Source organism: Amia ocellicauda, unplaced genomic scaffold (genome assembly GCF_036373705.1).
Source record: "Amia ocellicauda isolate fAmiCal2 unplaced genomic scaffold, fAmiCal2.hap1 HAP1_SCAFFOLD_83, whole genome shotgun sequence".
NCBI lineage: Eukaryota > Metazoa > Chordata > Actinopteri > Amiiformes > Amiidae > Amia > Amia ocellicauda.
This window is the reverse complement of record NW_027103009.1, coordinates 381,765-402,509: the sequence shown is the minus strand read 5'-3', so window position 1 is coordinate 402,509 and position 20,745 is coordinate 381,765. Positions and strand designations below refer to the sequence as shown.

Here is a 20,745-nt window from a genome sequence, read left to right as displayed (position 1 = left end):
AAGAGCTACGATAAAGTTACCCAGGAGACGTAAAAAGCTTGCAGCACCAGGTATTTCCAGGAGGTCCCACATTCAAGTAATGACCAGGCCCTGCCCCGTTTAGCTTCCGAGATCTGACGAGATGGGGCGCGTTCAGGACGGTGTGGTTGCATGGCAAGAGGCCTGGCTGTATGATGTCTCTTAAAGGCTGGAGGGTATTGATGGAACTTCCAGCAAAAAAAAAAAAAAAAGAAAAACGGAGGGAAAAATATCAGTGCAGCAAATGGTGTTGAAAGTAGCCGGGTACGTGTACAATTCTTCAATTAAATCTCCTCCAGACAGAAAGAGAGTATTAAAAGCTACGACGAAGTTCCCCAGGTGACGTAAACAGCTTGCAGCACCTGGTACTTCCAGGAGTTCTCCCATCCAAGTACTGACCAGGTCCTGCCCCGTTTAGTTTCCGAGATCTGACGAGATTGGGGGCGTTTAGGACGGTGTGGCCGCAAGCCGAGAGGCCTGGCTGCATGATGTCTCTTAAAGGCTGGCGGGTATTGACGGAAATTCTAGCAAAAAAAAAAAAAAAAAAAAAAAAAGAAAAACGGAGGCAAAAATATCAGTGCAGCAAAGGGTGTTGAAAGTAGCCGGGTACGTGTACAATTCTTCAATTATATCTCCTCCAGACTGAAAGAGAGTATTAAGAGCTACGATGAAGTTACCCAGGAGACGTAAAAAGCTTGCAGCACCTGGTATTTCCAGGAGGTCAACAATCCAAGTACTGACCAGGCCCTGCCCCGTTTAGCATCCGAGATCTGACGAGATTGGGGGCGTTTAGGACGGTGTGGCCGCAAGCCGAGAGGCCTGGCTGCATGATGTCTCTTAAAGGTTGGCGGGTATTGACGGAACTTCCAGCAAAAAAAAAAAAAAAAAAAAAAAAAAAAAGAAAAATGGATGGAAAAATATCAGTGCAGCAAAGGGTGTTGACAGTAGCTGGGTACGTGTACAATACTTCAATTATATCTCCTCCAGACAGATAGAGAGTATTAAGAGCTACGATAAAGTTACCCAGGAGACGTAAAAGCTTGCAGCACTAGGTATTTCCAGGAGGTCTCACATTCAAGTACTGACCAGGTCCTGCCCCGTTTAGCTTCCGGGATCTGATGAGATCGGTCGCGCTCAGGACGGTGTGGTCGCAAGCAAGAGGCCTGGCTGCATGATGTCTCTTAAAGGCTGGAGGGTATTGACGGAACTTCCAGCAAAATAAAAAAGAAAAAAGAAAAATGGAGGGAAAAATATCAGTGCAACAAAGGATGTTGAAAGTAGCCGGGTACGTGTACAATTCTTCAATTATATCTCCTCCAGACTGAATGAGAGTATTAAGAGCTACAATGAAGTTACCCAGGAGACGTAAAAAGCTTGCAGCACCTGGTATTTCCAGGAGGTCACCCATCCAAGTACTGACCAGGCCTTGCCCCGTTTAGCTTCCAAGATCTGTTGAGATCGGGCGCGTTCAAGACGGTGTGGCCGCAAACCAAGAGGCCTGGCTGCATGATGTATCTTAAAGGCTGGCGGGTATTGACGGAACTTCCAGCAAAAAAAAAAAAAAAAAAAAATAGAAAAATGGAGGGAAAAATATCAGTGTAGGAAAGGGTGTTGAAAGTAGCCGGGTACGTGTACAATTCTTCAATTATATCTCCTGCAGACTGAAAGAGAGTATTAAGAGCTACGATGAAGTTACCCAGGAGACGTAAAGAGCTTGCAGCACCTGGTATTTCTAGGAGGTCTCCCATCCAAGTACTGACCAGGCCCTGCCCCGTTTATCTTCCGAGATCTGACGAGATCGGGCGCGTTAAGGACGGTGTGGCCGCAAGCCAAGAAACCTGGCTGCATAATGTCTCTTAAAGGCTGGCGGGTATTGACGGAACTTCCAGCAGAAAAATAAAATTAAAATTAAAATAAAAAAATGGATGGAAAAATATCAGTGCAGGAAAGGGTGTTGAAAGTAGCCGGGTACGTGTACAATTCTTCAATTATATCTCCTCCAGACAGAAAGAGAGTATTAAGAGCTACGATGAAGTTACCCAGGAGACGTAAAAAGCTTGCAGCACCTGGTATTTCTAGGAGGTCTCCCATCCAAGTACTGACCAGGCCCTGCCCCGTTTAGCTTCCGAGATCTGACGAAATCGGGCGCATTCAGGACGGTGTGGCCACAAGCCGAAAGGCCTGGCTGCATGATGTCTCTTAAAGGTTGGCGGGTATTGACGGAACTTCCAGCAAAAAAAAAAAAGAAAAAAAGAAAAAAGAAAAATGGATGGAAAAATATCAGTGCAGCAAAGGGTGTTGACAGTAGCTGGATACGTGTACAATACTTCAATTATATCTCCTCCAGACAGAGAGAGAGTATTAAGAGCTACGATAAAGTTACCCAGGAGACGTAAAAGCTTGCAGCACTAGGTATTTCCAGGAGGTCTCACAGTCATGTACTGACCAGGTCCTGCCCCGTTTAGCTTCTGAGATCTGACGAGATCGGGCGCGTTCAGGATGGTGTGGCCGCAAGCCGAGATGCCTGGCTGCATGATGTCTCTTAAAGGCTGGCGGGTATTGACGGAACTGCCAGCAAAAAAAAAAAAGAAAAATAGAGGGAAATATACCAGTGCAGCAAAGGGTGTTGAAAGTAGCCGGGTACGTGTACAATTCTTCAATTATATCTCCTGGAGACAGAAAGAGAGTATTAAGAGCTACGATGAAGTTACCCAGCAGACGTAAAAAGCTTGCAGCACCTGGTATTTCTAGGAGGTCTCCCATCCAAGTACTGACCAGGCCCTGCCCCGTTTAGCTTCCGAGATCTGATGAGATCGGGCGCATTCAGGGCGGTGTGGCCACAAGCCGAAAGGGCTGGCTGCATGATGTCTCTTAAAGGTTGGCGGGTATTGACGGAACTTCCAGCAAAAAAAAAAAAAAAAAAAATAGAAAAATGGAGGGAAAAATATCAGTGCAGGAAAGGGTGTTGAAAGTAGCCGGGTACGTGTACAATTCTTCAATTATATCTCCTGCAGACTGAAAGAGAGTATTAAGAGCTACGATAAAGTTACCCAGGAGACGTAAAAGCTTGCAGCACCTGGTATTTCCAGGAGGTCTCACATTCAAGTACTGACCAGGTCCTGCCCCGTTTAGCTTCCGAGATCTGACAAGATCGGGCGCGTTCAGGACGGTGTGGCCACAAGCCGAAAGGCCTGGCTGCATGATGTCTCTTAAAGGCTGGCGGGTATTGACGGAATTTCCAGCAAAAAAAAAAAAAAAAAAAAAGAAAAATGGATGGAAAAATATCAGTGCAGCAAAGGGTGTTGACAGTAGCTGGGTACGTGTACAATTCTTCAATTAAATCTCCTCCAGACAGAAAGAGAGAATTAAGAGCTACGATAAAGTTACCCAGGAGACGTAAAAGCTTGCAGCACCAGGTATTTCCAGGAGGTCTCCCATCCAAGTACTGACCAGGCCCTGCCCCGATAGCTTCCGAGATCTGACGAGATCGGGCGCGTTCAGGACGGTGTGGCCACAAGCCGAAAGGCCTGGCTGCATGATGTCTCTTAAAGGTTGGCGGGTATTGACGGAACTTCCAGCAAAAAAAAAAAAAAAAAAAAATAGAAAAATGGAGGGAAAAATATCAGTGCAGGAAAGGGTGTTGAAAGTAGCCGGGTACGTGTACAATTCTTCAATTATATCTCCTGGAGACAGAAAGAGAGTATTAAGAGCTACGATGAAGTTACCCAGGTCGACGTAAAAAGCTTTCAGCACCTGGTATTTCCAGGAGGTCACCCATCCAATTACTGACGAGGCCCTGCCCAGTTTTTCTTCCGAGATCTGACGAGATCTTGCGTCTTCAGGACGGTGTGGCCTCAAGCCAAGAGGCCTGGCTGCATGATGTCTCTTAAAGGCTGGAGGGTATTGATGGAACTTCCAGGAAAAAACAAAAGAAAAAAGAAAAATGGAGGGAAAAATATCAGTGCAGCAAAGCGTGTTGAAGGTAGCCGGGTACGTGTACAATTCTTCAATTATATCTCCTGCAGACAGATAGAGAGTATTAAGAGCTACGATAAAGTTACCCAGGAGACGTAAAAGCTTGCAGCACCAGGTATTTCCAGGAGGTCTCACATTCAAGTACTGACCAGGTCCTGCCCCGTTTAGCTTCCGAGATCTGACGAGATCGGGCGCGTTCAGGACGGTGTGGCCGCAAGCCGAGATGTCTGGCTGCATGATGTCTCTTAAAGGCTGGCGGGTATTGACGGAATTTCCAGCAAAAAAAAAAAAAAAAAAAATAGAAAAATGGAGGGAAAAATATCAGTGCAGGAAAGGGTGTTGAAAGTAGCCGGGTACGTGTACAATTCTTCAATTATATCTCCTGGAGACAGAAAGAGAGTATTAAGAGCTACGATGAAGTTACCCAGGAGACGTAAAAGGCTTGCAGCACCTGGTATTTCTAGGAGGTCTCCCATCCAAGTACTGACCAGGCCCTGCTCCGTTTAGCTTCCGAGATCTGACGAGATCGGGTGCATTCAGGACAGTGTGGCCGCAATCCAAGAGGCCTGGCTGCATGATGTCTCTTAAAGGTTGGCGGGTATTGACGGAACTTCCAGCAAAAAAAAAAAAAAAAAAGAAAAATGGATGGAAAAATATCAGTGCAGCAAAGGGTGTTTACAGTAGCTGGGTACGTGTACAATACTTCAATTATATCTCCTCCAGACAGATAGAGAGTATTAAGAGCTACGATAAAGTTACCCAGGAGACGTAAGAGCTTGCAGCACCAGGTATTTCCAGGAGGTCTCACATTCATGTACTGACCAGGTCCTGCCCCGTTTAGCTTCCAAGATCTGTCGAGATCGGGCGAGTTCAGGATGGTGTGGCCGCAAGCCGAGATGCCTGGCTGCATGATGTCTCTTAAAGGTTGGCGGGTATTGACGGAACTTCCAGCAAAAAAAAAATATAAAAAAAGAAAAAAGAAAAATGGATGGAAAAATATCAGTGCAGCAAAGGGTGTTGACAGTAGCTGGATACGTGTACAATACTTCAATTATATCTCCTCCAGACAGAGAGAGAGTATTAAGAGCTACAATAAAGTTACCCAGGAGACGTAAAAGCTTGCAGCACTAGGTATTTCCAGGAGGTCTCACATTCATGTACTGACCAGGTCCTGCCTCGTTTAGCTTCCGAGATCTCACGAGATCAAGCGCGTTCAGGATGGTGTGGCCGCAAGCCGAGATGCCTGGCTGCATGATGTCTCTTCAAGGCTGGCGGGTATTGACGGAACTTCCAGCAAAAAAAAAAAGAAAAAAGAAAAATGGAGGGAAAAATATCAGTGCAGCAAAGGGTTTTGAAAGTAGCCGGGTACGTGTACAATTCTTCAATAATATCTCCTACAGACTGAAAGAGAGTATTAAGAGCTATGATGAAGTTACCCAGGAGACGTAAAAAGCTTGCAGCACCTGGTATTTCCAGGAGGTCACCCATCCAAGTACTGACCAGGCCCTGCCCCGTTAGCTTCAGAGATCTGATCAGATCGGGCGCGTTCAGGACGGTGAGGCCGCAAGCCAAGAGGCCTGGCTGCATGATGTCTCTTAAAGGCTGGCGGGTATTGACGGAACTTCCAGCAAAAAAAAAAAAAAAAAATATGGAAAATGGACGGAAAAATATCAGTGCAGCAAAGGCTGTTGAAAGTAGCCGGGTACGTGTACAATACTTCAATTATATCTCCTCCAGACAGATAGAGAGTATTAGGAGCTACGCTGAAGTTACCCAGGAGATGTAAAAAGCTTTCAGCACCTGGTATTTCCAGGAGGTCACCCATCCAATTACTGACCAGGCCCTGCCCAGTTTTTCTTCCGAGATCTGACGAGATCTTGCGTCTTCAGGACGGTGTGGTCTCAAGCCAAGAGGCCTGGCTGCATGATGTCTCTTAAAGGCTGGAGGGTATTGATGGAACTTCCAGCAAAAAACAAAAGAAAAAAGAAAAATGGAGGGAAACATATCAGTGCAGCAAAGCGTGTTGAAGGTAGCCGGGTACGTGTACAATTCTTCAATTATATCTCCTGGAGACAGAAAGAGAGTATTAAGAGCTACGATGAAGTTACCCAGGAGACGTAAAAGGCTTGCAGCACCTGGTATTTCTAGGAGGTCTCCCATCCAAGTACTGACCAGACCCTGCCCCGTTTAGCTTCCGAGATCTGATGAGATCGGGTGCATTCAGGACAGTGTGGCCGCAATCCAAGAGGCCTGGCTGCATGATGTCTCTTAAAGATTGGCGGGTATTGACGGAACTTCCAGCAAAAAAAAAAAAAAAAAAGAAAAATGGATGGAAAAATATCAGTGCAGCAAAGGGTGTTTACAGTAGCTGGGTACGTGTACAATACTTCAATTATATCTCCTCCAGACAGATAGAGAGTATTAAGAGCTACGATAAAGTTACCCAGGAGACGTAAAAGCTTGCAGCACCAGGTATTTCCAGGAGGTCTCACATTCATGTACTGACCAGGTCCTGCCCCGTTTAGCTTCCAAGATCTGTCGAGATCGGGCGAGTTCAGGATGGTGTGGCCGCAAGCCGAGATGCCTGGCTGCATGATGTCTCTTTAAGGCTGGCGGGTATTGACGGAACTTCCAGCAAGAAAAAAAAAGAAAAAAAGAAAAAAGAAAAATGGATGGAAAAATATCAGTGCAGCAAAGGGTATTGACAGTAGCTGGATACGTGAACAATACTTCAATTATATCTCCTCCAGACAGAGAGAGAGTATTAAGAGCTACGATAAAGTTACCCAGGAGACGTAAAAGCTTGCAGCACCAGGTATTTCCAGGAGGTCTCCCATCAAAGTACTGACCAGGCCCTGCCCCGTTTAGCTTCCGAGATCTGACGAGATCGGGCGCGTTCAGGATGGTGTGGCCGCAAGCAGAGATGCCTGGCTGCATGATGTCTCTTAAAGGCTGGCGGGTATTGACGGAACTGCCAGCGAAAAAAAAAAAGAAAAATAGAGGGAAAAATACCAGTGCAGCAAAGGGTGTTGAAAGTAGCCAGGTACGTGTACAATTCTTCAATTATATCTTCTCCAGACTGAAAGAAAGTATTAAGAGCTACGATGAAGTTTCCCAGGAGACGTAAAAAGCTGGCAGCACCTGGTATTTCCAGGAGGTCTCACATTTAAGTACTGACCAGGTCCTGCCCCGTATAGCTTCCGAGATCTGACAAGATCGGGCAAGATCGGGCAAGATCGGGCGCGTTCAGGACGGTGTGGCCGCAAGCCAAGAGGCCGGGCTGCATGATGTCTCTTAAAGGCTGGCGGGTATTGACGGAACTTCCAGCAAAAAATAAAAAATTAATAATTAGAAAAATGGAGGGAAAAATATCAGTGCAGGACAGGGTGTTGAAAGTAGCCGGGTACATGTACAATTCTTCAATTATATCTCCTCCAGACTGAATGAGAGTATTAAGAGCTACGCTGAAGTTACCCAGGAGATGTAAATAGCTTGCAGCACCAGGTATTTCCAGGAGGTCTCACATTCAAGTACTGACCAGGTCCTGCCCCGTTTAGCTTCCGAGATCTTACGAGATTGGGCGCGTTCAGGACGGTGTGGCCGCAAGCCGAGATGCCTGGCTGCGTGATGTCTCTTAAAGGCTGGCGGGTATTGACGGAACTGCCAGCAAAAAAAAAAAAAAAAATAGAGGGAAATATACCAGTGCAGCAAAGGGTGTTGAAAGTAGCCGGGTACGTGTACAATTCTTCAATTATATCTCCTGGAGACAGAAAGAGAGTATTAAGAGCTACGATGAAGTTACCCAGGAGACGTAAAAAGATTGCAGTACCTGGTATTTCTAGGAGGTCTCCCATCCATGTACTGACCAGGCCCTGCCCCGTTTAGCTTCCGAGATCTGACGAGATCGGGCGCATTCAGGACGGTGTGGCCACAAGCCGAAAGGCCTGGCTGCATGATGTCTCTTAAAGGTTGGCGGGTATTGACGGAACTTCCAGCAAAAAAAAAATATATAAAAAGAAAAAAGAAAAATGGATGGAAAAATATCAGTGCAGCAAAGGGTGTTGACAGTAGCTGGATACGTGTACAATACTTCAATTATATCTCCTCCAGACAGAGAGAGAGTATTAAGAGCTACGATAAAGTTACCCAGGAGACGTAAAAGCTTGCAGCACTAGGTATTTCCAGGAGGTCTCACATTCATGTACTGACCAGGTCCTGCCCCGTTTAGCTTCCGAGATCTGACGAGATCGGGCGCGTTCAGGATGGTGTGGCCGCAAGCCAAGATGCCTGGCTGCATGATGTCTCTTAAAGGCTGGCGGGTATTGACGGAACTGCCAGCAAAAAAAAAAAAAGAAAAATAGAGGGAAATATACCAGTGCAGCAAAGGGTGTTGAAAGTAGCCGGGTACGTGTACAATTCTTCAATTATATCTCCTGGAGACAGAAAGAGAGTATTAAGAGCTACGATGAAGTTACCCAGGAGACGTAAAAAGCTTGCAGCACCTGGTATTTCTAGGAGGTCTCCCATCCAAGTACTGACCAGGCCCTGCCCCGTTTAGCTTCCAAGATCTGACGAGATCGGGCGCATTCAGGACGGTGTGGCCACAGGACGGTGTGGCCACAAGCCGAAAGGCCTGGCTGCATGATGTCTCTTAAAGGCTGGCGGGTATTGACGGAACTGCCAGCAAAAAAAAAAAAGAAAAATGGAGGGAAAAATATCAGTGCAGGACAGGGTGTTGAAAGTAGCCGGGTACATGTACAATTCTTCAATTATATCTCCTCCAGACTGAATGAGAGTATTAAGAGCTACGCTGAAGTTACCCAGGAGATGTAAAAAGCTTTCAGCACCTGGTATTTCCAGGAGGTCAGCCATCCAATTACTGACCAGGCCCTGCCCAGTTTTTCTTCTGAGATCTTACGTCTTCAGGACGGTGTGGCCTCAAGCCAAGAGGCCTGGCTGCATGATGTCTCTTAAAGGCTGGAGGGTATTGATGGAACTTCCAGCAAAAAAAAAAAAAAAAAAAAAAAAAAAAGAAAAATGGATGGAAAAATATCAGTGCAGCAAAGGGTGTTGACAGTAGCTGGATACGTGTACAATACTTCAATTATATCTCCTCCAGACAGAGAGAGAGTATTAAGAGCTACGATAAAGTTACCCAGGAGACGTAAAAGCTTGCAGCACTAGGTATTTCCAGGAGGTCTCCCATCCATGTACTGACCAGGCCCTGCCCCGTTTAGCTTCCGAGATCTGACGAGATCGGGCGCATTCAGGACGGTGTGGCCACAAGCCGAAAGGCCTGGCTGCATGATGTCTCTTAAAGGTTGGCGGGTATTGACGGAACTTCCAGCAAAAAAAAAATATATAAAAAGAAAAAAGAAAAATGGATGGAAAAATATCAGTGCAGCAAAGGGTGTTGACAGTAGCTGGATACGTGTACAATACTTCAATTATATCTCCTCCAGACAGAGAGAGAGTATTAAGAGCTACGATAAAGTTACCCAGGAGACGTAAAAGCTTGCAGCACTAGGTATTTCCAGGAGGTCTCACATTCATGTACTGACCAGGTCCTGCCCCGTTTAGCTTCCGAGATCTGACGAGATCGGGCGCGTTCAGGATGGTGTGGACGCAAGCCAAGATGCCTGGCTGCATGATGTCTCTTAAAGGCTGGCGGGTATTGACGGAACTGCCAGCAAAAAAAAAAAAGAAAAATAGAGGGAAATATACCAGTGCAGCAAAGGGTGTTGAAAGTAGCCGGGTACGTGTGCAATTCTTCAATTATATCTCCTGGAGACAGAAAGAGAGTATTAAGAGCTACGATGAAGTTACCCAGGAGACGTAAAAAGCTTGCAGCACCTGGTATTTCTAGGAGGTCTCCCATCCAAGTACTGACCAGGCCCTGCCCCGTTTAGCTTCCGAGATCTGACGAGATCGGGCGCATTCAGGACGGTGTGGCCACAAGCCGAAAGGCCTGGCTGCATGATGTCTCTTAAAGGTTGGCGGGTATTGACGGAACTTCCAGCAAAAAAAAAAAAAAAAAAGAAAAATGGATGGAAAAATATCAGTGCAGCAAATGGTGTTGACAGTAGCTGGGTACGTGTACAATACTTCAATTATATCTCCTCCAGACAGAAAGAGAGAATTAAGAGCTACGATGAAGTTACCCAGGAGACGTAAAAAGTTTGCAGCACCTCGTATTTCCAGAAGGTCACCCATAAAAGTACTGACCAGGCCCTGCCCCGTTTAAATTCCGAGATCTGACGAGATCGGGCGCGTTCAGGACGGTGTGGCCGCAAGCCAAGAGGCCTGGCTGCATGATGTCTCTTAATGGCTGGCGGGTATTGACAGAACTTCCAGAAAAAAAAAAAAAAAAAGAAAAATGGAGGGAAAAATATCAGTGCAGCAATGGGTGTTGAAAGTAGCCGGGTACGTGTACAATACTTCAATTATATCTCCTCCAGACAGATAGAGAGTATTAAGAGCTACGATAAAGTTACCCAGGAGACGTAAAAGCTTGCAGCACCAGGTATTTCCAGGAGGTCTCACATTCAAGTACTGACCAGGTCCTGCCCCGTTTAGCTTCCGAGATCTGACGAGATCGGGCGCATTCAGGACGGTGTGGCCGCAAGCCGAGAGGCCTGGCTGCATGATGTCTCTTAAAGGTTGGCGGGTATTGACGGAACTTCCAGCAAAAAAAAAAAAAAAAAAGAAAAATGGATGGAAAAATATCAGTGCAGCAAATGTTGTTGACAGTAGCTGGGTGCGTGTACAATACTTCAATTATATCTCCTCCAGACAGATAGAGAGTATTAAGAGCTACGATAAAGTTACCCAGGAGACGTAAAAGCTTGCAGCACCAGGTATTTCCAGGAGGTCTCACATTCATGTACTGACCAGGTCCTGCCCCGTTTAGCTTCCGAGATCTGACGAGATCGGGCGCGTTCAGGATGGTGTGGCTGCAAGCCGAGATGCCTGGCTGCATGATGTCTCTTAAAGGCTGGCGGGTATTGACGGAATTTCCAGCAAAAAAAAAAAAAAAAAAATAGAAAAATGGAGGGAAAAATATCAGTACAGGAAAGGGTGTTGAAAGTAGCCGGGTACGTGTACAATTCTTCAATTATATCTCCTGGAGACAGAAAGAGAGTATTAAGAGCTACGATGAAGTTACCCAGGAGACGTAAAAAGCTTGCAGCACCTGGTATTTCTAGGAGGTCTCCCATCCAAGTACTGACCAGGCGCTGCCCCGTTTAGCTTCCGAGATCTGACGAGATCGGGCGCATTCAGGACGGTGTGGCCACAAGCCGAAAGGCCTGGCTGCATGATGTCTCTTAAAGGTTGGCGGGTATTGACGGAACTTCCAGCAAAAAAAAAAAAAAAAAAAATAGAAAAATGGAGGGAAAAATATCAGTGCAGGAAAGGGTGTTGAAAGTAGCCAGGTACGTGTACAATTCTTCAATTATATCTCCTGCAGACTGAAAGAGAGTATTAAGAGCTACGATAAAGTTACCCAGGAGACGTAAAAGCTTGCAGCACCTGGTATTTCCAGGAGGTCTCACATTCAAGTACTGACCAGGTCCTGCCCTGTTTAGCTTCCGAGATCTGACAATATCATGCGCGTTCAGGACGGTGTGGCCGAAAGCCGAGAGGCCTGGCTGCATGATGTCTCTTTAAGGCTGGCGGGTATTGACGGAACTTCCAGCAAAAAAAAAAAGAAAAAAGAAAAATGGAGGGAAAAATATCAGTGCAGCAAAGGGTTTTGAAAGTAGCCGGGTACGTGTACAATTCTTCAATAATATCTCCTACAGACTGAAAGAGAGTATTAAGAGCTATGATGAAGTTACCCAGGAGACGTAAAAAGCTTGCAGCACCTGGTATTTCCAGGAGGTCACCCATCCAAGTACTGACCAGGCCCTGCCCCGTTAGCTTCCGAGATCTGATGAGATCGGGCGCGTTCAGGACGGTGTGGCCGCAAGCCAAGAGGCTTGGCTGCATGATGTCTCTTAATGGCTGGCGGGTATTGACGGAACTTCCAGCAAAAAAAAAAAAAAAAAAAAAAGAAAAAGAAAAATGGAGGGAAAAATATCAGTGCAGTAATGGGTTTTGAAAGTAGCCGGGTACGTGTACAATTCTTCAATTATATCTCCTCCAGACAGAAAGAGAGTATTAAGAGCTACGATGAAGTTACCCAGGAGACGTAAAAAGCTTGCAGCACCTGGTATTTCTAGGAGGTCAGCCATCCAAGTACTGACCAGGCCCTGCCCTGTTTAGCTTCCGAGATATGATGAGATCAGGCGCGTTCAGGACGGTGTGGCCGCAAGCCAAGAGGCCTGGCTGCATGATGTCTCTTAAAGGCTGGCAAGTATTGACGGAACTTCCAGCAAAAAAAAAAAAAAAAAAAAAATAGAAAAATGGAGGGAAAAATATCAGTGCAGCAAAGGGTGTTGAAAGTAGCCGGGTACGTGTACAATTCTTCAATTATATCTCCTCCAGACAGAAAGAGAAAATTAAGAGCTACGATAAAGTTACCCAGGAGACGTAAAAGCTTGCAGCACCAGGTATTTCCAGGAGGTCTCCCATCCAAGTACTGACCAGGTCCTGCCCCGTTTAGCTTCCGAGACCTTACAAGATCGGGCGCGTTCAGGACGGTGTGGCCGCAAGCCGAGAGGCCTGGCTGCATAATGTCTCTTAAAGGTTGGCGGGTATTGACGGAACTTCCAGCAAAAAAAAAAAAAAAAAAAAAAAAAGAAAAATGGATGGAAAAATATCAGTGCAGCAAAGGATGTTGACAGTAGCTGGGTACGTGTACAATACTTCAATTATATCTCCTCCAGACAGATAGAGAGTATTAAGAGCTACGATAAAGTTACCCAGGAGACGTAAAAGCTTGCAGCACCAGGTATTTCCAGGAGGTCTCACATTCATGTACTGACCAGGTCCTGCCCCGTTCAGCTTCCGAGATCTGACGAGATCGGGCGCGTTCAGGATGGTGTGGCCGCAAGCCGAGATGCCTTGCTGCATGATGTCTCTTAAAGGCTGGCGGGTATTGACGGAACTTCCAGCAAAAAAAAAAAAAAAAAAAAAGAAAAATGGAGGGAAAAATATCAGTGCAGCAAAGGCTGTTGAAAGTAGCCGGGTACATGTACAATTCTTCAATTATATCTCCTCCAGACAGAAAGAGAGAATTAAGAGCTACGATGAAGTTACCCAGGAGACGTAAAAAGTTTGCAGCACCTCGTATTTCCAGAAGGTAACCCATAAGAGTACTGACCAGGCCCTGCCCCGTTTAAATTCCGAGATCTGACGAGATCGGGCGCGTTCAGGACGGTGTGGCCGCAAGCCAAGAGACCTGGCTGCATGATGTCTCTTAAAGGCTGGCAAGTATTGACGGAACTTCCAGCAAAAAAAAAAAAAAAAAAAAATAGAAAAATGGATGGAAAAATATCAGTGCAGCAAAGGGTGTTGAAAGTAGCCGGGTACGTGTACAATTCTTCAATTATATCTCCTCCAGACTGAATGAGAGTATTAAGAGCTACGCTGAAGTTACCCAGGAGATGTAAAAAGCTTGCAGCACCTGGTATTTCCAGGAGGTCACCCATCCAATTACTGACCAGGCCCTGCCCAGTTTTTCTTCCGAGATCTGACGAGATCTTGCGTCTTCAGGACGGTGTGGCCTCAAGCCAAGAGGCCTGGCTGCATGATGTCTCTTAAAGGCTGGCGGGTATCAACGGAACTGCCAGCAAAAAAAAAAAAGAAAAATAGAGGGAAAAATACCAGTGCAGCAAAGGGTTTTGAAAGTAGCCGGGTACGTGTACAATTCTTCAATTATATATTCTCCAGACAGAAAGAGAGTATTAAGAGCTACGATGAAGTTTCCCAGGAGACGTAAAAAGTTGGCAGCACCTGGTATTTCCAGAAGATCTCCCATCCAAGTACTGACCAGGTCCTGCCCCGTTTAGTTTCCGAGATCTTCCGAGATCGGGTTTGTTCAGGACTGTGTGTCCGCAAGCCGAGAGGCCAGGTTGCATGATGTCTCTTAAAGGCTGGCGGATATTGACGGAACTTCCAGAAAAAATAATAAAGAAAAAGAAAAATGGAGGGAAAAATATCAGTGCAGCAATGGGTGTTGAAAGTAGCCGGGTACGTGTACAATACTTCAATTATATCTCCTCCAGACAGAAAGAGAGTATTAAGAGCTACGATAAACTTACCCAGCAGACGTAAAAAGCTTGCAGCACCTGGTATTTCCAGGAAGTCTCCCATACAAGTACTGACCAGGCCCTGCCCCACTCAGTTTCCGAGATCTTACGAGATCGGGCGCGTTCAGGACGGTGTGGCCGCAAGCCGAGATGCCTGGCTGCATGATGTCTCTTAAAGGCTGGCGGGTATTGACGGAACTGCCAGCAAAAAAAAAAAGAGAAATGGAGGGAGAAATACCAGTGCAGCAAAGGGTGTTGAAAGTAGCCGGGTACGTGTACAATACTTGAATTATATCTCCTCTAGACAGAAAGAGAGTATTAAGAGCTACGATGAAGTTACCCAAGAGACGTAAAAGCCTGCAGCACCAGGTATTTCCAGGAGGTCTCACATTCAAGTACTGACCAGGTCCTGCCCCGTTTAGCTTCCGAGATCTGACGAGATCGGGCGCGTTCAGGATGGTGTGGCCGCAAGCCAAGACGCCTGGCTGCATGATGTCTCTTAAAGGCTGGCGGGTATTGACGGAACTGCCAGCAAAAAAAAAAAAAAAAAATAGAGGGAAAAATACCAGTGCAGCAAAGGCTGATGAAAGTAGCCGGGTACGTGTACAATTTCTCAATTATAACACCTCCAGACAGATAGAGAGTATTAAGAGCTACGATGAAGTTTCCCAGGAGACGTAAAAAGCTTGCAGCACCAGGTATTTCCTGGAGGTCTCCCATCCAAGTACTGATCAGGCCCTGCCCCGTTTAGCTTCCGAGATCTAACGAGATCAGGCGCGTTCAGGACAATGTGGCCGCAAGCCAAGAGGCCTGGCTGCATGATGTCTCTTAAAGGCTGGCGGGTATTGACGGAACTTCCAGCAAGAAAAAAAAAAAAAAAAAAGAAAAATGGAGGGAAAAATATCAGTGCAGCAAAGGCTGTTGAAAGTAGCCGGGTACATGTACAATTCTTCAATTATATCTCCTCCAGACAGAAAGAGAGAATTAAGAGCTACGATGAAGTTACCCAGGAGACGTAAAAAGTTTGCAGCACCTCGTATTTCCAGAAGGTAACCCATAAAAGTACTGACCAGGCCCTGCCCCGTTTAAATTCTGAGATCTGACGAGATCGGGCGCGTTCAGGACGGTGTGGCCGCAAGCCGAGAGGCCTGGCTGCATGATGTCTCTTAATGGCTGGCGGGTATTGACGGAACTTCCAGCAAAAAAAAAAAAAAAAAAAAAAGAAAAAGAAAAATGGAGGGAAAAATATCAGTGCAGTAATGGGTTTTGAAAGTAGCCGGGTACGTGTACAATTCTTCAATTATATCTCCTCCAGACAGAAAGAGAGTATTAAGAGCTACGATGAAGTTACCCAGGAGACGTAAAAAGCTTGCAGCACCTGGTATTTCTAGGAGGTCAGCCATCCAAGTACTGACCAGGCCCTGCCCCGTTTAGCTTCCGAGATATGATGAGATCAGGCGCGTTCAGGACGGTGTGGCCGCAAGCCAAGAGGCCTGGCTGCATGATGTCTCTTAAAGGCTGGCAAGTATTGACGGAACTTCCAGCAAAAAAAAAAAAAAAAAAAAAATAGAAAAATGGAGGGAAAAATATCAGTGCAGCAAAGGGTGTTGAAAGTAGCCGGATACGTGTTCAATTCTTCAATTATATCTCCTCCAGACAGAAAGAGAGAATTAAGAGCTACGATAAAGTTACCCAGGAGACGTAAAAGCTTGCAGCACCAGGTATTTCCAGGAGGTCTCCCATCCAAGTACTGACCAGGTCCTGCCCCGTTTAGCTTCCGAGATCTTACAAGATCGGGCGCGTTCAGGACGGTGTGGCCGCAAGCCGAGAGGCCTGGCTGCATGAAGTCTCTTAAAGGTTGGCGGGTATTGACGGAACTTCCAGCAAAAAAAAAAAAAAAAAGAAAAATGGATGGAAAAATATCAGTGCAGCAAAGGATGTTGACAGTAGCTGGGTACGTGTACAATACTTCAATTATATCTCCTCCAGACAGATAGAGAGTATTAAGAGCTACGATAAAGTTACCCAGGAGACGTAAAAGCTTGCAGCACCAGGTATTTCCAGGAGGTCTCACATTCATGTACTGACCAGGTCCTGCCCCGTTCAGCTTCCGAGATCTGACGAGATCGGGCGCGTTCAGGATGGTGTGGCCGCAAGCCGAGATGCCTGGCTGCATGATGTCTCTTAAAGGCTGACGGGTATTGACGGAACTGCCAGCAAAAAAAAAAAACGAAAAATAGAGGGAAATATACCAGTGCAGCAAAGGGTGTTGAAAGTAGCCTAGTACGTGTACAATTCTTCAATTATATCTCCTGGAGACAGATAGAGAGTATTAAGAGCTACGATGAAGTTACCCAGGAGACGTAAAAGGCTTGCAGCACCTGGTATTTCTAGGAGGTCTCCCATCCAAGTACTGACCAGGCCCTGCCCCGTTTAGCTTCCGAGATCTGACGAGATCGGGCGCATTCAGGACGGTGTGGCCGCAAGCCGAGAGGCCTGGCTGCATGATGTCTCTTAAAGGTTGGCGGGTATTGACGGAACTTCCAGCAAAAAAAAAAAAAAAAAAGAAAAATGGATGGAAAAATATCAGTGCAGCAAAGGGTGTTGACAGTAGCTGGGTACGTGTACAGTACTTCAATTATATCTCCTCCAGACAGATAGAGAGTATTAAGAGCTACGATAAAGTTACCCAGGAGACGTAAAAGCTTGCAGCACCAGGTATTTCCAGGAGGTCTCACATTCATGTACCGACCAGGTACTGCCCCGTTTAGCTTCCAAGATCTGACGAGATCGGGCGAGTTCAGGATGTCGTGGCCGCAAGCCGAGACGCCTGGCTGCATGATGTCTCTTAAAGGCTGGCGGGTATTGACGGAATTTCCAGCAAAAAAAAAAAATAGAAAAATGGAGGGAAAAATATCAGTGCAGGAAAGGGTGTTGAAAGTAGCCGGGTACGTGTACAATTCTTCAATTATATCTCCTGGAGACAGAAAGAGAGTATTAAGAGCTACGATGAAGTTACCCAGGAGACGTAAAAATCTTGCAGCACCTGGTATTTCTAGGAGGTCAGCCATCCAAGTACTGACCAGGCCCTGCCCCGTTTAGCTTCCGAGATCTGACGAGATCTTGCGTCTTCAGGACGGTGTGGCCTCAAGCCAAGAGGCCTGGCTGCATGATGTCTCTTAAAGGCTGGAGGGTATTGATGGAACTTCCAGCAAAAAACAAAAGAAAAAAGAAAAATGGAGGGAAAAATATCAGTGCAGCAAAGCGTGTTGAAGGTAGCCGGGTACGTGTACAATTCTTCAATTATATCTCCTCCAGACAGATAGAGAGTATTAAGAGCTACGATAAAGTTACCCAGGAGACGTAAAAGCTTGCAGCACCAGGTATTTCCAGGAGGTCTCAAATTCAAGTACTGACCAGGTCCTGCCCCGTTTAGCTTCCGAGATCTGACGAGATCGGGCGCGTTCAGGACGGTGTGGCCGCAAGCCGAGATGTCTGGCTGCATGATGTCTCTTAAAGGCTGGCGGGTATTGACGGAACTTCCAGCAAAAAATAAAAAATAAATAAATAGAAAAATGGAGGGAAAAATATCAGTGCAAGACAGGGTTTTGAAAGTAGCCGGGTACGTGTACAATTCTTCAATTATATATTCTCCAGACAGAAAGAGAGTATTAAGAGCTACGATGAAGTTTCCCAGGAGACGTAAAAAGTTGGCAGCACCTGGTATTTCCAGAAGATCTCCCATCCAAGTACTGACCAGGTCCTGCCCCGTTTAGTTTCCGAGATCTTCCGAGATCGGGCTCGTTCAGGACTGTGTGTCCGCAAGCCGAGAGACCTGGTTGCATGATGTCTCTTAAAGGCTGGCGGATATTGACGGAACTTCCAGAAAAAATAATAAAGAAAAAGAAAAATGGAGGGAAAAATATCAGTGCAGCAATGGGTGTTGAAAGTAGCCGGGTACGTGTACAATACTTCAATTATATCTCCTCCAGACAGAAAGAGAGTATTAAGAGCTACGATAAACTTATCCAGCAGACGTAAAAAGCTTGCAGCACCTGGTATTTCCAGGAGGTCTCCCATCCAAGTACTGACCAGGCCCTGCCCCGTTTAGCTTCCGAGATCTGACGAGATCGGGCGCGTTCAGGATGGTGTGGCCGCAAGCCGAGACGCCTGGCTGCATGATGTCTCTTAATGGCTGGCGGGTATTGACGGAACTTCCAGCAAAAAAAAAAAAAAAAAAAAAGAAAAAGAAAAATGGAGGGAAAAATATCAGTGCAGTAATGGGTTTTGAAAGTAGCCGGGTACGTGTACAATTCTTCAATTATATCTCCTCCAGACAGAAAGAGAGTATTAAGAGCTACGATAAAGTTACCCAGGAGATGTAAAAGCTTGCAGCACCAGGTATTTCCAGGAGGTCTCCCATCCAAGTACTGACCAGGCCCTGCCCCGTTTAGCTTCCGAGATCTGACGAGATCTTGCATCTTCAGGACGGTGTGGCCTCAAGCCAAGAGGCCTGGCTGCATGATGTCTCTTAAAGGCTGGAGGGTATTGATGGAACTTCCAGCAAAAAACAAAAGAAAAAAGAAAAATGGAGGGAAAAATATCAGTGCAGCAAAGCGTGTTGAAGGTAGCCGGGTACGTGTACAATTCTTCAATTATATCTCCTCCAGACAGATAGAGAGTATTAAGAGCTACGATAAAGTTACCCAGGAGACGTAAAAGCTTGCAGCACCAGGTATTTCCAGGAGGTCTCACATTCAAGTACTGACCAGGTCCTGCCCCGTTTAGCTTCCGAGATCTGACGAGATCGGGCGCGTTCAGGACGGTGTGGCCGCAAGCCGAGATGTCTGGCTGCATGATGTCTCTTAAAGGCTGGCGGGTATTGACGGAACTTCCAGCAAAAAATAAAAAATAAATAAATAGAAAAATGGAGGGAAAAATATCAGTGCAGGACAGGGTGTTGAAAGTAGCCGGGTACATGTACAATTCTTCAATTATATCTCCTCCAGACTGAATGAGAGTATTAAGAGCTACGCTGAAGTTACCCAGGAGATGTAAAAAGCTTGCAGCACCTGGTATTTCCAGGAGGTCACCCATCCAATTACTGACCAGGCCCTGCCCAGTATTTCTTCCGAGATCTGACGAGATCTTGCGTCTTCAGGACGGTGTGGCCTCAAGCCAAGAGGCCTGGCTGCATGATGTCTCTTAAAGGCTGGCGGGTATCAACGGAACTGCCAGCAAAAAAAAAAAAGAAAAATAGAGGGAAAAATATCAGTGCAGGACAGGGTGTTGAAAGTAGCCGGGTACATGTACAATTCTTCAATTATATCTCCTCCAGACTGAATGAGAGAATTAAGAGCTACGATAAAGTTACCCAGGAGACGTAAAAGCTTGCAGCACCAGGTATTTCCAGGAGGTCTCCCATCCAAGTACTGACCAGGCCCTGCCACACTCAGTTTCCGAGATCTTACGAGATCGGACGCGTTCAGGACGGTGTGGCCGCAAGCCGAGATGCCTGGCTGCATGATGTCTCTTAAAGGCTGGCGGGTATTGACGGAACTGCCAGCAAAAAAAAAAAGAGAAATGGAGGGAGAAATACCAGTGCAGCAAAGGGTGTTGAAAGTAGCCGGGTACGTGTACAATACTTGAATTATATCTCCTCCAGACAGAAAGAGAGTATTAAGAGCTACGATGAAGTTACCCAGGAGACGTAAAAGCTTGCAGCACCAGGTATTTCCAGGAGGTCTCACATTCAAGTACTGACCAGGTCCTTCCCCGTTTAGCTTCCGAGATCTGACGAGATCGGGCGCGTTCAGGATGGTGTGGCCGCAAGCCGAGACGCCTGGCTGCATGATGTCTCTTAAAGGCTGGCGGGTATTGACGGAACTGCCAGAAAAAAAAAAAAAAAAAAATAGAGGGAAAAATACCAGTGCAGCAAAGGACGATGAAAGTAGCCGGGTACGTGTACAATTTCTCAATTATATCTCCTCCAGACAGATAGAGAGTATTAAGAGCTACGATGAAGTTTCCCAGGAGACGTAAAAAGTTTGCAGCACCTCGTATTTCCAGATGGTAACCCATAAGAGTACTGACCAGGCCCTGCCCCGTTTAAATTCCGAGATCTGACTAGATCGGGCGCGTTCAGGACGGTGTGGCCGCAAGCCGAGACGCCTGGCTGCATGATGTCTCTTAATGGCTGGCGGGTATTGACGGAACTTCCAGCAAAAAAAAAAAAAAAAAAAAAAGAAAAAGAAAAATGGAGGGAAAAATATCAGTGCAGTAATGGGTTTTGAAAGTAGCCGGGTACGTGTACAATTCTTCAATTATATCTCCTGGAGACAGAAAGAGAGTATTAAGAGCTACGATGAAGTTACCCAGGAGACGTAAAAAGCTTGCAGCACCTGGTATTTCTAGGAGGTCTCCCATCCAAGTACTGACCAGGCCCTGCCCCGTTTAGCTTCCGAGATCTGACGAGATCTTGCGTCTTCAGGACGGTGTGGCCTCTAGCCAAGAGGCCTGGCTGCATGATGTCTCTTAAAGGCTGGAGGGTATTGATGGA

General features: G+C 46.2%; 10 non-coding genes and 46 pseudogenes across 10 annotated transcripts; all 56 read right to left on the bottom strand.

Annotated features, from left to right (window-relative positions):
* Nucleotides 1-35: 35 nt before the first annotated feature.
* Nucleotides 36-154, bottom strand: LOC136744434 (uncharacterized; annotated as a pseudogene).
* A 214-nt stretch (nt 155-368) lies between these two features.
* Nucleotides 369-487, bottom strand: LOC136744370 (uncharacterized; annotated as a pseudogene).
* A 223-nt stretch (nt 488-710) lies between these two features.
* LOC136744342 (uncharacterized) lies at nt 711-829 on the bottom strand (annotated as a pseudogene).
* A 226-nt stretch (nt 830-1,055) lies between these two features.
* Nucleotides 1,056-1,174, bottom strand: LOC136744415 (uncharacterized; annotated as a pseudogene).
* Nucleotides 1,175-1,389: 215 nt separating this feature from the next.
* Nucleotides 1,390-1,508, bottom strand: LOC136744216 (uncharacterized; annotated as a pseudogene).
* A 221-nt stretch (nt 1,509-1,729) lies between these two features.
* On the bottom strand, nt 1,730-1,848 carry LOC136744114 (5S ribosomal RNA). Its single transcript, XR_010815916.1, has one exon. It is a non-coding gene; the product is annotated as a 5S ribosomal RNA (ribosomal RNA).
* Nucleotides 1,849-2,072: 224 nt separating this feature from the next.
* On the bottom strand, nt 2,073-2,191 carry LOC136744468 (5S ribosomal RNA). The gene has a single exon (XR_010815998.1). It is a non-coding gene; the product is annotated as a 5S ribosomal RNA (ribosomal RNA).
* A 224-nt stretch (nt 2,192-2,415) lies between these two features.
* On the bottom strand, nt 2,416-2,534 carry LOC136744371 (uncharacterized; annotated as a pseudogene).
* Nucleotides 2,535-2,744: 210 nt separating this feature from the next.
* Nucleotides 2,745-2,863, bottom strand: LOC136744228 (5S ribosomal RNA). The gene has a single exon (XR_010815950.1). It is a non-coding gene; the product is annotated as a 5S ribosomal RNA (ribosomal RNA).
* A 219-nt stretch (nt 2,864-3,082) lies between these two features.
* On the bottom strand, nt 3,083-3,201 carry LOC136744259 (uncharacterized; annotated as a pseudogene).
* A 218-nt stretch (nt 3,202-3,419) lies between these two features.
* On the bottom strand, nt 3,420-3,537 carry LOC136744204 (uncharacterized; annotated as a pseudogene).
* Nucleotides 3,538-4,093: 556 nt separating this feature from the next.
* LOC136744178 (uncharacterized) lies at nt 4,094-4,212 on the bottom strand (annotated as a pseudogene).
* Nucleotides 4,213-4,432: 220 nt separating this feature from the next.
* On the bottom strand, nt 4,433-4,551 carry LOC136744155 (uncharacterized; annotated as a pseudogene).
* Nucleotides 4,552-4,766: 215 nt separating this feature from the next.
* Nucleotides 4,767-4,885, bottom strand: LOC136744363 (uncharacterized; annotated as a pseudogene).
* A 224-nt stretch (nt 4,886-5,109) lies between these two features.
* Nucleotides 5,110-5,228, bottom strand: LOC136744423 (uncharacterized; annotated as a pseudogene).
* Nucleotides 5,229-5,444: 216 nt separating this feature from the next.
* LOC136744293 (uncharacterized) lies at nt 5,445-5,562 on the bottom strand (annotated as a pseudogene).
* A 219-nt stretch (nt 5,563-5,781) lies between these two features.
* Nucleotides 5,782-5,900, bottom strand: LOC136744436 (uncharacterized; annotated as a pseudogene).
* A 216-nt stretch (nt 5,901-6,116) lies between these two features.
* On the bottom strand, nt 6,117-6,235 carry LOC136744123 (5S ribosomal RNA). The gene has a single exon (XR_010815925.1). It is a non-coding gene; the product is annotated as a 5S ribosomal RNA (ribosomal RNA).
* A 215-nt stretch (nt 6,236-6,450) lies between these two features.
* Nucleotides 6,451-6,569, bottom strand: LOC136744362 (uncharacterized; annotated as a pseudogene).
* Nucleotides 6,570-6,793: 224 nt separating this feature from the next.
* LOC136744343 (5S ribosomal RNA) lies at nt 6,794-6,912 on the bottom strand. The gene has a single exon (XR_010815961.1). It is a non-coding gene; the product is annotated as a 5S ribosomal RNA (ribosomal RNA).
* Nucleotides 6,913-7,482: 570 nt separating this feature from the next.
* On the bottom strand, nt 7,483-7,601 carry LOC136744298 (uncharacterized; annotated as a pseudogene).
* Nucleotides 7,602-7,810: 209 nt separating this feature from the next.
* On the bottom strand, nt 7,811-7,929 carry LOC136744215 (uncharacterized; annotated as a pseudogene).
* A 224-nt stretch (nt 7,930-8,153) lies between these two features.
* Nucleotides 8,154-8,272, bottom strand: LOC136744307 (uncharacterized; annotated as a pseudogene).
* Nucleotides 8,273-8,483: 211 nt separating this feature from the next.
* LOC136744223 (uncharacterized) lies at nt 8,484-8,602 on the bottom strand (annotated as a pseudogene).
* A 560-nt stretch (nt 8,603-9,162) lies between these two features.
* Nucleotides 9,163-9,281, bottom strand: LOC136744161 (uncharacterized; annotated as a pseudogene).
* Nucleotides 9,282-9,505: 224 nt separating this feature from the next.
* On the bottom strand, nt 9,506-9,624 carry LOC136744351 (uncharacterized; annotated as a pseudogene).
* A 210-nt stretch (nt 9,625-9,834) lies between these two features.
* On the bottom strand, nt 9,835-9,953 carry LOC136744384 (5S ribosomal RNA). Its single transcript, XR_010815965.1, has one exon. It is a non-coding gene; the product is annotated as a 5S ribosomal RNA (ribosomal RNA).
* Nucleotides 9,954-10,169: 216 nt separating this feature from the next.
* On the bottom strand, nt 10,170-10,288 carry LOC136744285 (uncharacterized; annotated as a pseudogene).
* A 213-nt stretch (nt 10,289-10,501) lies between these two features.
* LOC136744163 (uncharacterized) lies at nt 10,502-10,620 on the bottom strand (annotated as a pseudogene).
* Nucleotides 10,621-10,835: 215 nt separating this feature from the next.
* LOC136744238 (uncharacterized) lies at nt 10,836-10,954 on the bottom strand (annotated as a pseudogene).
* A 219-nt stretch (nt 10,955-11,173) lies between these two features.
* LOC136744170 (uncharacterized) lies at nt 11,174-11,292 on the bottom strand (annotated as a pseudogene).
* A 554-nt stretch (nt 11,293-11,846) lies between these two features.
* Nucleotides 11,847-11,964, bottom strand: LOC136744418 (5S ribosomal RNA). The gene has a single exon (XR_010815968.1). It is a non-coding gene; the product is annotated as a 5S ribosomal RNA (ribosomal RNA).
* A 226-nt stretch (nt 11,965-12,190) lies between these two features.
* Nucleotides 12,191-12,309, bottom strand: LOC136744218 (uncharacterized; annotated as a pseudogene).
* A 221-nt stretch (nt 12,310-12,530) lies between these two features.
* LOC136744196 (uncharacterized) lies at nt 12,531-12,649 on the bottom strand (annotated as a pseudogene).
* Nucleotides 12,650-12,871: 222 nt separating this feature from the next.
* On the bottom strand, nt 12,872-12,990 carry LOC136744318 (uncharacterized; annotated as a pseudogene).
* Nucleotides 12,991-13,209: 219 nt separating this feature from the next.
* LOC136744321 (uncharacterized) lies at nt 13,210-13,328 on the bottom strand (annotated as a pseudogene).
* Nucleotides 13,329-13,549: 221 nt separating this feature from the next.
* Nucleotides 13,550-13,668, bottom strand: LOC136744340 (uncharacterized; annotated as a pseudogene).
* Nucleotides 13,669-14,213: 545 nt separating this feature from the next.
* LOC136744316 (uncharacterized) lies at nt 14,214-14,332 on the bottom strand (annotated as a pseudogene).
* A 208-nt stretch (nt 14,333-14,540) lies between these two features.
* On the bottom strand, nt 14,541-14,659 carry LOC136744197 (uncharacterized; annotated as a pseudogene).
* A 210-nt stretch (nt 14,660-14,869) lies between these two features.
* Nucleotides 14,870-14,988, bottom strand: LOC136744209 (uncharacterized; annotated as a pseudogene).
* Nucleotides 14,989-15,207: 219 nt separating this feature from the next.
* LOC136744359 (uncharacterized) lies at nt 15,208-15,326 on the bottom strand (annotated as a pseudogene).
* A 226-nt stretch (nt 15,327-15,552) lies between these two features.
* On the bottom strand, nt 15,553-15,671 carry LOC136744243 (uncharacterized; annotated as a pseudogene).
* Nucleotides 15,672-15,892: 221 nt separating this feature from the next.
* On the bottom strand, nt 15,893-16,011 carry LOC136744139 (5S ribosomal RNA). The gene has a single exon (XR_010815941.1). It is a non-coding gene; the product is annotated as a 5S ribosomal RNA (ribosomal RNA).
* A 214-nt stretch (nt 16,012-16,225) lies between these two features.
* Nucleotides 16,226-16,344, bottom strand: LOC136744317 (uncharacterized; annotated as a pseudogene).
* Nucleotides 16,345-16,555: 211 nt separating this feature from the next.
* On the bottom strand, nt 16,556-16,674 carry LOC136744118 (5S ribosomal RNA). The gene has a single exon (XR_010815920.1). It is a non-coding gene; the product is annotated as a 5S ribosomal RNA (ribosomal RNA).
* A 215-nt stretch (nt 16,675-16,889) lies between these two features.
* On the bottom strand, nt 16,890-17,008 carry LOC136744406 (uncharacterized; annotated as a pseudogene).
* A 212-nt stretch (nt 17,009-17,220) lies between these two features.
* Nucleotides 17,221-17,339, bottom strand: LOC136744389 (uncharacterized; annotated as a pseudogene).
* Nucleotides 17,340-17,554: 215 nt separating this feature from the next.
* LOC136744281 (uncharacterized) lies at nt 17,555-17,673 on the bottom strand (annotated as a pseudogene).
* A 556-nt stretch (nt 17,674-18,229) lies between these two features.
* LOC136744112 (5S ribosomal RNA) lies at nt 18,230-18,348 on the bottom strand. The gene has a single exon (XR_010815914.1). It is a non-coding gene; the product is annotated as a 5S ribosomal RNA (ribosomal RNA).
* A 224-nt stretch (nt 18,349-18,572) lies between these two features.
* Nucleotides 18,573-18,691, bottom strand: LOC136744309 (uncharacterized; annotated as a pseudogene).
* Nucleotides 18,692-18,906: 215 nt separating this feature from the next.
* Nucleotides 18,907-19,025, bottom strand: LOC136744177 (uncharacterized; annotated as a pseudogene).
* A 221-nt stretch (nt 19,026-19,246) lies between these two features.
* On the bottom strand, nt 19,247-19,365 carry LOC136744403 (uncharacterized; annotated as a pseudogene).
* A 209-nt stretch (nt 19,366-19,574) lies between these two features.
* On the bottom strand, nt 19,575-19,693 carry LOC136744328 (uncharacterized; annotated as a pseudogene).
* A 208-nt stretch (nt 19,694-19,901) lies between these two features.
* Nucleotides 19,902-20,020, bottom strand: LOC136744183 (uncharacterized; annotated as a pseudogene).
* Nucleotides 20,021-20,230: 210 nt separating this feature from the next.
* LOC136744374 (uncharacterized) lies at nt 20,231-20,349 on the bottom strand (annotated as a pseudogene).
* Nucleotides 20,350-20,575: 226 nt separating this feature from the next.
* LOC136744335 (uncharacterized) lies at nt 20,576-20,694 on the bottom strand (annotated as a pseudogene).
* Nucleotides 20,695-20,745: the final 51 nt, after the last annotated feature.